Raw genomic sequence first — 8422 nt, forward strand, 5'->3', positions numbered from 1 at the left:
ATACTTTATAAGTCATATATCATCAATATTTTTAGGCCTATTTAACATTTGTGAAGACATCAACAGCTATTGTTTCAATTCAACCCAGGGTTCAACTAAAAATAGACAATAGGCTACATGCACTGAGTATAKCACACATTAGGAACACCTTCCTAATATTGAGAGGTGTGTGGACTTGATTAGCATGTACATTATATTTCCTCAAAGGAAAGGTTATCAAAAACGGTTGTGTCTTCTCATGTTGAATGGCTGTTGAAATAGAAGATTAGCTCAATGCTATTGACCACACTTGATCTTTCTGACCTTGGTCTCTAGCTATAGTGTTTCCTCCTTGCCACAAGATGTCACTTTAGTTCACTGGAAAGCCTCCCAGTGTCTCTTCTAAGACAGAAGGTGCCACTTTGCCAAAGATGGGATAGAATTGATGCAGGGCGGTGTTTGGGCAATAAATGGACACCTTTTTGCATAATGGGGATCGACATGATGTACTTGTTCTATAAATAGTTTGTCTTGATTGGTTGGGTGAGGGTAAACTGGAAGAGCCTTTCATGTCATGAATAGTCTGGTTTGTGGATTATTGTTGCTGGTTTGTTGCTGGTTTGTGGATTATTGTTGCTTCACTGGTTTTTAATTTGCAGGCAATTTAGAAAGATTATACAGTTATTTACTATGACTAAGCAGCCTATAGTAACAACAAAACTGGCCTTTGAGAAACACATGAAAATACAGTTATAGGTCAAAACTGTTTGCTGTTTATATAAAAAGAAACCATCCTTTATTCCACATGACCACAGTGTATTGTTGTGTTACTTGGAATGAGGGATTGCTATGCAAACAAAAAGTTGTTACTTTTCAGAGAGGATTTAGCACCCGTCATCCCGGATTTGAGCAACTCCCATGGGAAAACAAATGTGGGTTGGAATGACAGTCCATTAGAAAAAGGGTTGATCAACAGCCATGAAAGTGCTTCTCAGGCGTAGTGAGTGCTATGAGACGTGAGATAAAGCCGGAGGCTCCAAGGTTGGATCACAGCCAGATACTGTAGGTGCCTCAACATATGCCTGTGTCAACAACATACGGTGCCTTCAGTTTTCACACCCCTTGACGTTGTCCACATGTTGTTGTGTTACAGCCTGAATTTAAATTGTTTTTTTACTGACCTACACAAAATACCCCATAATGTAAAAGTGAAATGAAACTTTTTTTTACATATTAATAAAAAATGAAAAGCTGACATGTCTTGAGTCAATCAGTATTCAACTCCTCTGTTATGGCAAGCCTGAATAAGTTCAGGAGTAAAAATTTGCTTAACAAATCACCTAATAACTTGCATGGACTCACTCTGGGTGCAATAATAGTGTTTAACATGCTTTTTGAAAGACTACTTCATCTCTGTACCCCACACATAAAATGATCTGTAAGTGAAGCAGTGAATTTTTAACACAGATTCAACCATAAAGACCAGGGAGGTTTCCAATGCCTCACAAAGAAAGGAACCTATTGGTAGATGGTAAAAAAGGCAGCATTGAATATCCATTTGAGGATGGTGAAGTTATTAATTACACTTTGGATGGTGTATCAATACATTCAGTCACTACAAAGATACAGGCATCCTTCCTAACTCAGTTTCCGGAGTGGAAGGAAACCGCTCAGGAATTTCACAATGATGACAATGGTGACTTTAAAATGGTTACAGAGTTTAATGGCTGTGATAGGAGAAAACTGAGGATGGGTCAACAACATTGTAGTTAATCCACAGTACTAACCTAACTGATAGAGTGAAAAGAAGGACGCCTGTACAGAATAAAACATATTCCAAAACATGTATCCTACTTGCAACAAGACACTAAAGTAATACAGCAAAAAAATGTGCCAAATCAATTTACTTTTTGTCCTGAATACAAAGTGTTACATTTGGGGCAAATCAAATACAAAACATCACTGAATACCACTCTCCATATTTTCAATCATAGTGGTGGCTGCATCATGTTATGGGTATGCTTGTAATCGTTAAGAAATGGGGAGTTTTTCAGGTTAAAAAATAAACGGAATGGAGCTAAGCACAGGCAAAATCCTAGAGGAAAACCTGGTTTTGTCTGCTTTCCACCAGACACTGGGAGATTAATTCACCTTTCAGCAGGACAATAACTTAAAACGGAAGTCCAAATATACAGTGGATTTACAGTGGATTTACCAAGAAGAGTGTGAATGATCCTGCGCATAAAAGTTATAGTTTTGACAATGATCAACAACCAGTTTGACAGAGCTTGAATAATTTTTTAAAGAATAATGGGCAAATGTTGAACAATCCAGGTGTGGAAAGCTCTTAGAGACTTACCCAGAAAGACTCACAGATGCAATCGCTGCCAAAGCTGCTTCTACAAAGTATTGAGTAAGCGGTGTGAATACTTATGTAAATGTGATATTTCTTCATTTCATTTTAATAAAAGTTTTTTTTTAAAACACTTTGTCATTATAGGGTATTTTGTGTGGATGGGTGAGATTTCTTAAAATATTTGATCGATTTTGAATTCAGGCTGTAACACAACACATTGTGGAATAAGTCAAGGGGTATGAKTACTTTCTGAAGGCACTGTATGTGAGTGCTAATATGGGCATAAACTGTGCTATCTCAATGTAACAAAAAAAGTATAGGTTAAAGTTGAAGTGTARTGCTCTGTCTTCAGCTGCAAGGATAGCTTCTCACTGTCCTCTGTCCTGCAGATGTTTCCAGGTRACAGAACATGTAACATGATGACAGACAACTTGGATTCGGGAGATTCAGCACCACTTGGTTGATTTAAGGCTTCCCCTGGTGAATGAGGGAGGTCCCACAGGAAATGAAATGAAAGTGACAAAAAAACGAGGACCACTCCTTTGTGCCGATACTTCACTGCACTACGGCTGAGGAATGGTGTTGAACAAACTGTACTCACAGGGAGGCAACATTATTCAAATAATTATAGGCTACAATAAATTAAAGTTGTGTGTTACAGAAAACATTGCTTTTACTTTTGACCTTTTTCAGTTTCAATATGTTCTGTGGGCACAAGGTATACAATGCTGCTATGGCAATTAACTATTTGATAATGATTAACGCCACTAACAAATACAATTTCTCACTCTCCCTTTCCCTCTTTGTCATGTGTTGTTAAGTACAATAGGCTAATCATCCATAAATGCTGCGCTCTAACAGAACTTTGACCAATCTGAGTCATAACCCACTGGGCCTCACTGGTTGAATCAACGTTGTTTCCAAGCCATTTCAATTAATTTACGCTGAACCAATGTGGAATAGATGTTGAATTGATGTCAGAGCCCAGTGAGAAGCCACTGATCTGTATGCACACAGCCGCTCTTGTGGTGAGGGACGCTTGTCTGTCTCTCAACCACACAAACAGGCCCAAGCCATCAGCCACTCCCACGGATCGATACAAACTCAGGCTAGATCAGAGGAAACAGATAAAGGTTCAGAGGCTGGGATAGGTCAGCTTATTGATTGCAGACAAATTCATCCGAAAGGTCATTCTTGCCCTTACAAACCAAGCGAACCACCWTCATACAAATTGGAAATGAAATTACTCTGACTGTTGTAAATCTTGTTAAAGCATATGTTTTTACCCCCCTATTTCAGGATTGCATTTTACTGTAAGTTTCAGCAGAGCGGCTCATACATTAAAATGTCTCTAGTGCACGCAGGTAAGAGCAATGTTAGAAAATGTGGACAACAGCTAAATTCCAATCATCTGTTTCATTGTTACCAGATTGTACATTCTATTGTGTCTCAAAACATAGAGGTCTATTTGCATGATTGAGTTGCACACAACCCAGTGAGGCAGTGTAGCTCTCTTTAGAATCTGGCCTCATCAGTATTTGAGAGGGGGAGGTGGACAGCCAAACAGTGACGTGATTCCTTCACATGCCTCATTGTTCCAGTATCATTGGCCATGGCCCCCTGCTGTGGACCCCAGCCTTCCACACACAGGCCCACTCTGCCAGCCAAACAACTAATACCATTCATAGGAAGAGAGGACTGCCACAGCGTTTAAATAAATCTTCTTAGCCCCCTTTTTTWKAATTTTCGCCTAAAATGACATAGCAAATCTAACTGCCTGTAGCTCAGGCCCTGAAGCAAGGATATGRATATTCTTGGTACCATTTCAAAGGAAACACTTTGAAGTTTGTGGAAATGTGAATTGAATGTAGGAGAATATAGCACAATAAATCTGGTAGAAGAAAATACAAAGAAAAAAACAACTGTTTTTTTTCTAKCACCATCTTTGAAATGCAAGAGAAAGGTCCCAGTTCTAGCCATCACTCTGGTTGTAATTCCGATGGTGTCCACAAGATGGAGGCAGTGTATGTGCAAAGTTTCAGATGGATAAGATGAAGCATGAGTGAACTACATGACCTTTAGTGTGAAGTCACCCAGGTACATTTGGGCAAATCGTGAAGGAAACATTGTCACGATCATCTTCGGGTGAAAGAGAGMACCAAGGCGCAGCGTGATATAAATACATCATGTATTTATTTAAGAAAGACGAATAACACTAAAACAAACTAAACAAACACAACAAACAGACGACCGTGAAGCTATACAAACAAATAAGTGCAGACACTGGCAACTTACACAGAGACAATCACCCACAACCTACCTAATGACTATGGCTGCCTAAATATGGCTCTCAATCAGAGACAACGATAGACAGCTGTCTCTAATTGAGAACCAATCTAGGCAACCATAGACTTACATAAACACCTACAATGAACACAACCCCATGAACTCTACAAACACCCCCTAGACAATACAAACACCCTAGACGAGACAAAAACACACAAACATCCCCCATGTCACACCCTGACCTAACTAAAATAATAAAGAAAACAAAGATAACTAAGGCCAGGGCGTGACAGACATTGGCATTCATATTACATTTTTCAGCAAGAATATTGTCAAATCTGTATACTTGGACCTTGATTTAGATTTTCCAGTATTAGTAGCCATATTATAAGTTCAACATTTGCAAAACAACCAGTTTTCATAAATTCATAACTCTGAATATTCTTATTTTTGTCCAAAAGGAAAAGGCATGCTGTGGCAAAAGGTTAGCAAAATCGATCGTGCATGCTATATGGACCTTTTTAGGATATGAAAAAGGATTTTATCAAACAAAACGACACTTCATGTTATCTCTGAGACCCTTTGGATGATAAATCAGAGCAAGATTTCAGAATGTAAGTACACATTTCACCTTCAGAGGTGAATTTATCAAACCTATCGCGGTGGAAAAAGTGTTTTGTTGTTAGGAGCTCTCTCTCAAACAATAGCATGGCATTTTATCTCAGTAATAGCTACTGTAAATTGAACAGTGCAGTTATATTAACAAGAATTTAAGSTTTCAGCCGATATAAGACACTTATATGTACTGACATTTGTTGTTTCTCTAAAATCTGAAATGGTGACAAAAGACGCTGCATGATTTACCCTATTCATTTTTTTTATTTAATTTGCGACCTGGCCAGGATAAAGCAAAGCAGTTCGATACATACAACAACACAGAGTTACACATGGAATAAGCAAACATACAGTCAATAATACAGTAGAAAAAAAAGTCTATATACAGTGTGTGCAAATGAGGTAAGATAAGGGAGGTAAGGCAATAAATAAGTAAGTAGAGATACTGGGGTGCAAAGGAGCAAGATAAATAAATAAATACAGTATGGGGATGAGGTAGTTGGATGGGCCATTTACAGATGGGCTATGTACAGGTGCAGTGATCTGTGAGCTGCTCTGACAGCTGGTGCTTAAAGCTAGTGAGGGAGATATGAGTCTCCAGCTTCAGTGATTTTTGCAGTTCGTTCCAGTCGTTGGCAGCAGAGAACTGGAAGGAAAGGTGGCCAAATAAGGAATTGGCTTTGGGGGTGACCAGTGAGATTTACCTGCTGGAGCGTGTGCTACGGATGGGTGCTGCTATGGTGACCAGTGAGCTGAGATAAGGCGGGGCTTTACCTAGCAAAGACTTGTAGATGACCTGGAGCCAGTGGGTTTGGTGATGAGTATGACGCGAGGGCCAGCCAACGAGAGCGTACAGGTCGCAGTGGTGGGTAGTATAAGGTGCTTTGGTGACAAAACGGATGGCACTGTGATAGACTGCATCCAATTTGTTGAGTAGAGTGTTGGAGGCTATTTTGTAAATAACATCGCCGAAGTCAAGGATCGGTAGGATGGTCAGCTTTACGAGGGTATGTTTGGCAGCATGAGTGAAGGATGCTTTGTTGCGAAATAGGAAGCTGATTCTAGATTTAATTTTGGATTGGAGATGCTTAATGTGAGTCTGGAAAGAGAGTTTGCAGTCTAACCAGACACCTAGGTATTTGTAGTTGTCCACATATTCTAAGTCAGAACCATCCAGAGTAGTGATGCTGGACGGGCGGGCAGGTGCGGGCAGCGATCGGTTGAAGAGCATTCATTTAGTTTTATTTGCATTTAAGAGCAGTTGGAGGCCATGAAAGGAGAGTTCTATGGCATTGAAGCTCGTCTGGAGGTTTGTTAACACAGTGTCCAAAGAAGGGCCAGAAGTATACAGAATGGTGTCGTCTGCGTAGAGGTGGATCAGAGAATCACCAGCAGCAAGAGCGACATCATTGATGTATTCAAAGAAGAGAGTCAGCCCGAGAATTGAACCCTGTGGCACCCCCATAGAGACTGCCAGAGGTCCGGACAACAGGCCCTCCGATTTGACACACTGAACTCTATCAGAGAAGTAGTTGGTGAACCAGGCGAGACAATCATTTGAGAAACTAAGGCTGTTGAGTCTGCCGATAAGAATGTGGTGATTGACAGAGTCGAAAGCCTTGGCCAGATCGATGAATACGGCTGCACAGTAATGTCTCTTATCGATGGCGGTTAGGATATCGTTTAGGACCTTGAGCGTGGCTGAGGTGCATCCATGACCAGCTCTGAAACCAGATTGCATAGCGGAGAAGCTTCGGTGGGATTCTAAATGGTCAGTAATCTGTTTGTTAACTTGGCTTTCGAAGACCTTAGAAAGGCAGGGTAGGATAGATATAGGTCTGTAGCAGTTTGGGTTTAATAGAGAGGCCACATAGGGTAACCATGAGTGTCCACCAAAGTCTGCTACATAGGTATATATAGCTATACTTGTACCAGTGTTGTGCTCCAGAATGTTAATTTGTTTTACAGGCAGACAATTTTACACCATACAAGTTGCAAACGTGGAACTTGCAATGGTATCATTCTCAAAGGACAAGGTAAGAAATTGAAACAATTTGAAGAGTATATATTGTATTTTATCCATGCTGAAGTTCTGGAGTAACTGGTTGTACAGTATATGTGCATGTAAGAGAGTGAGAGGTGAGTGCGTGTGGGGTGAGTGAGAGTAAAGAGAGAGAGAGAGAGAGAGCTAAAGAGATAGAAAAGAGAAAAAGAGAGAACAGAGAGAGAGAACAGAGAGAGCACATGTTTCACAGCACAGATCAAAAGACAGATTACAGTACAACTTTAATTCGCTAATGGTTGTATGGACAGACAAATAAAAGGAAGCCTGTAGGACTATTTATAGTCCTGCTACAGGGAACCACCCAYACTGAGGTTGAAGCTGGTTCTCTTCTGTACATGTGACATTTTCCCTGAAAGTCTACTGCCTAATTAGGAAGCCACAAAGCCAGTTATGACGTATATTGTTTAGATGGGGATTCTATGTAGATTCCAAACTATTACTTCCTGTGCGTTGACAATCATAGATCGCTGCTGTGTGGTTTCCTGATTTCCCTTCCTCCATTTCCTCTTTCTCACGCTTTTGCTCACACTCCTTATCCTCCCCAGGGGGAAGGCCTCTTAGCCCCCTCCCCACACACACTCCATAGCCCCTAACTCCCAGCTCATACAAGGCTACAGTAGATGAGTCCTCTAACAAAATGGGTTAATGTGCTGGACAGTATAAAAGAGGAACTACTCTGTGTGTAGTTTGGGGAGGAGGGTAAGTGTGGGGGAGGAGAGCAAACAAGAAGTTCTGGCTCTTATCTCCTAGAGAGAGAAAGGGAGAGAGAGAGAAAGAGAGCAAGAGAGACAGCCATGACAAACAAATTTGCTGAGATTCTTGGCTGCTGACGTGATGTATAAACCGTTATGAGGAGAGAAATTTTGCTGGGGGAAGTCTAGTCTACAGTATACTGCACAAACTTAATGGGGCCTTGAGGGGAGAGCACTGAGGGCATGGGGGGAGACCGGAAGGGTTGCCCAACATGAGGGAACTGTTTGAGGCAGTGCACATGGCAAAAACACATGTTTTGTATTCACTGGACACACTTTCTCTATGGTATTTCACCATAAAGATGTGTTCTGTAGACATTCCATACACTATTTCATAGAGTCCCATATACCACTACTCCTAGAGAAGTG

This window comes from Salvelinus sp. IW2-2015, linkage group LG35, assembly GCF_002910315.2.
Source record: "Salvelinus sp. IW2-2015 linkage group LG35, ASM291031v2, whole genome shotgun sequence".
In the NCBI taxonomy this organism is placed as follows: domain Eukaryota; kingdom Metazoa; phylum Chordata; class Actinopteri; order Salmoniformes; family Salmonidae; genus Salvelinus; species Salvelinus sp. IW2-2015.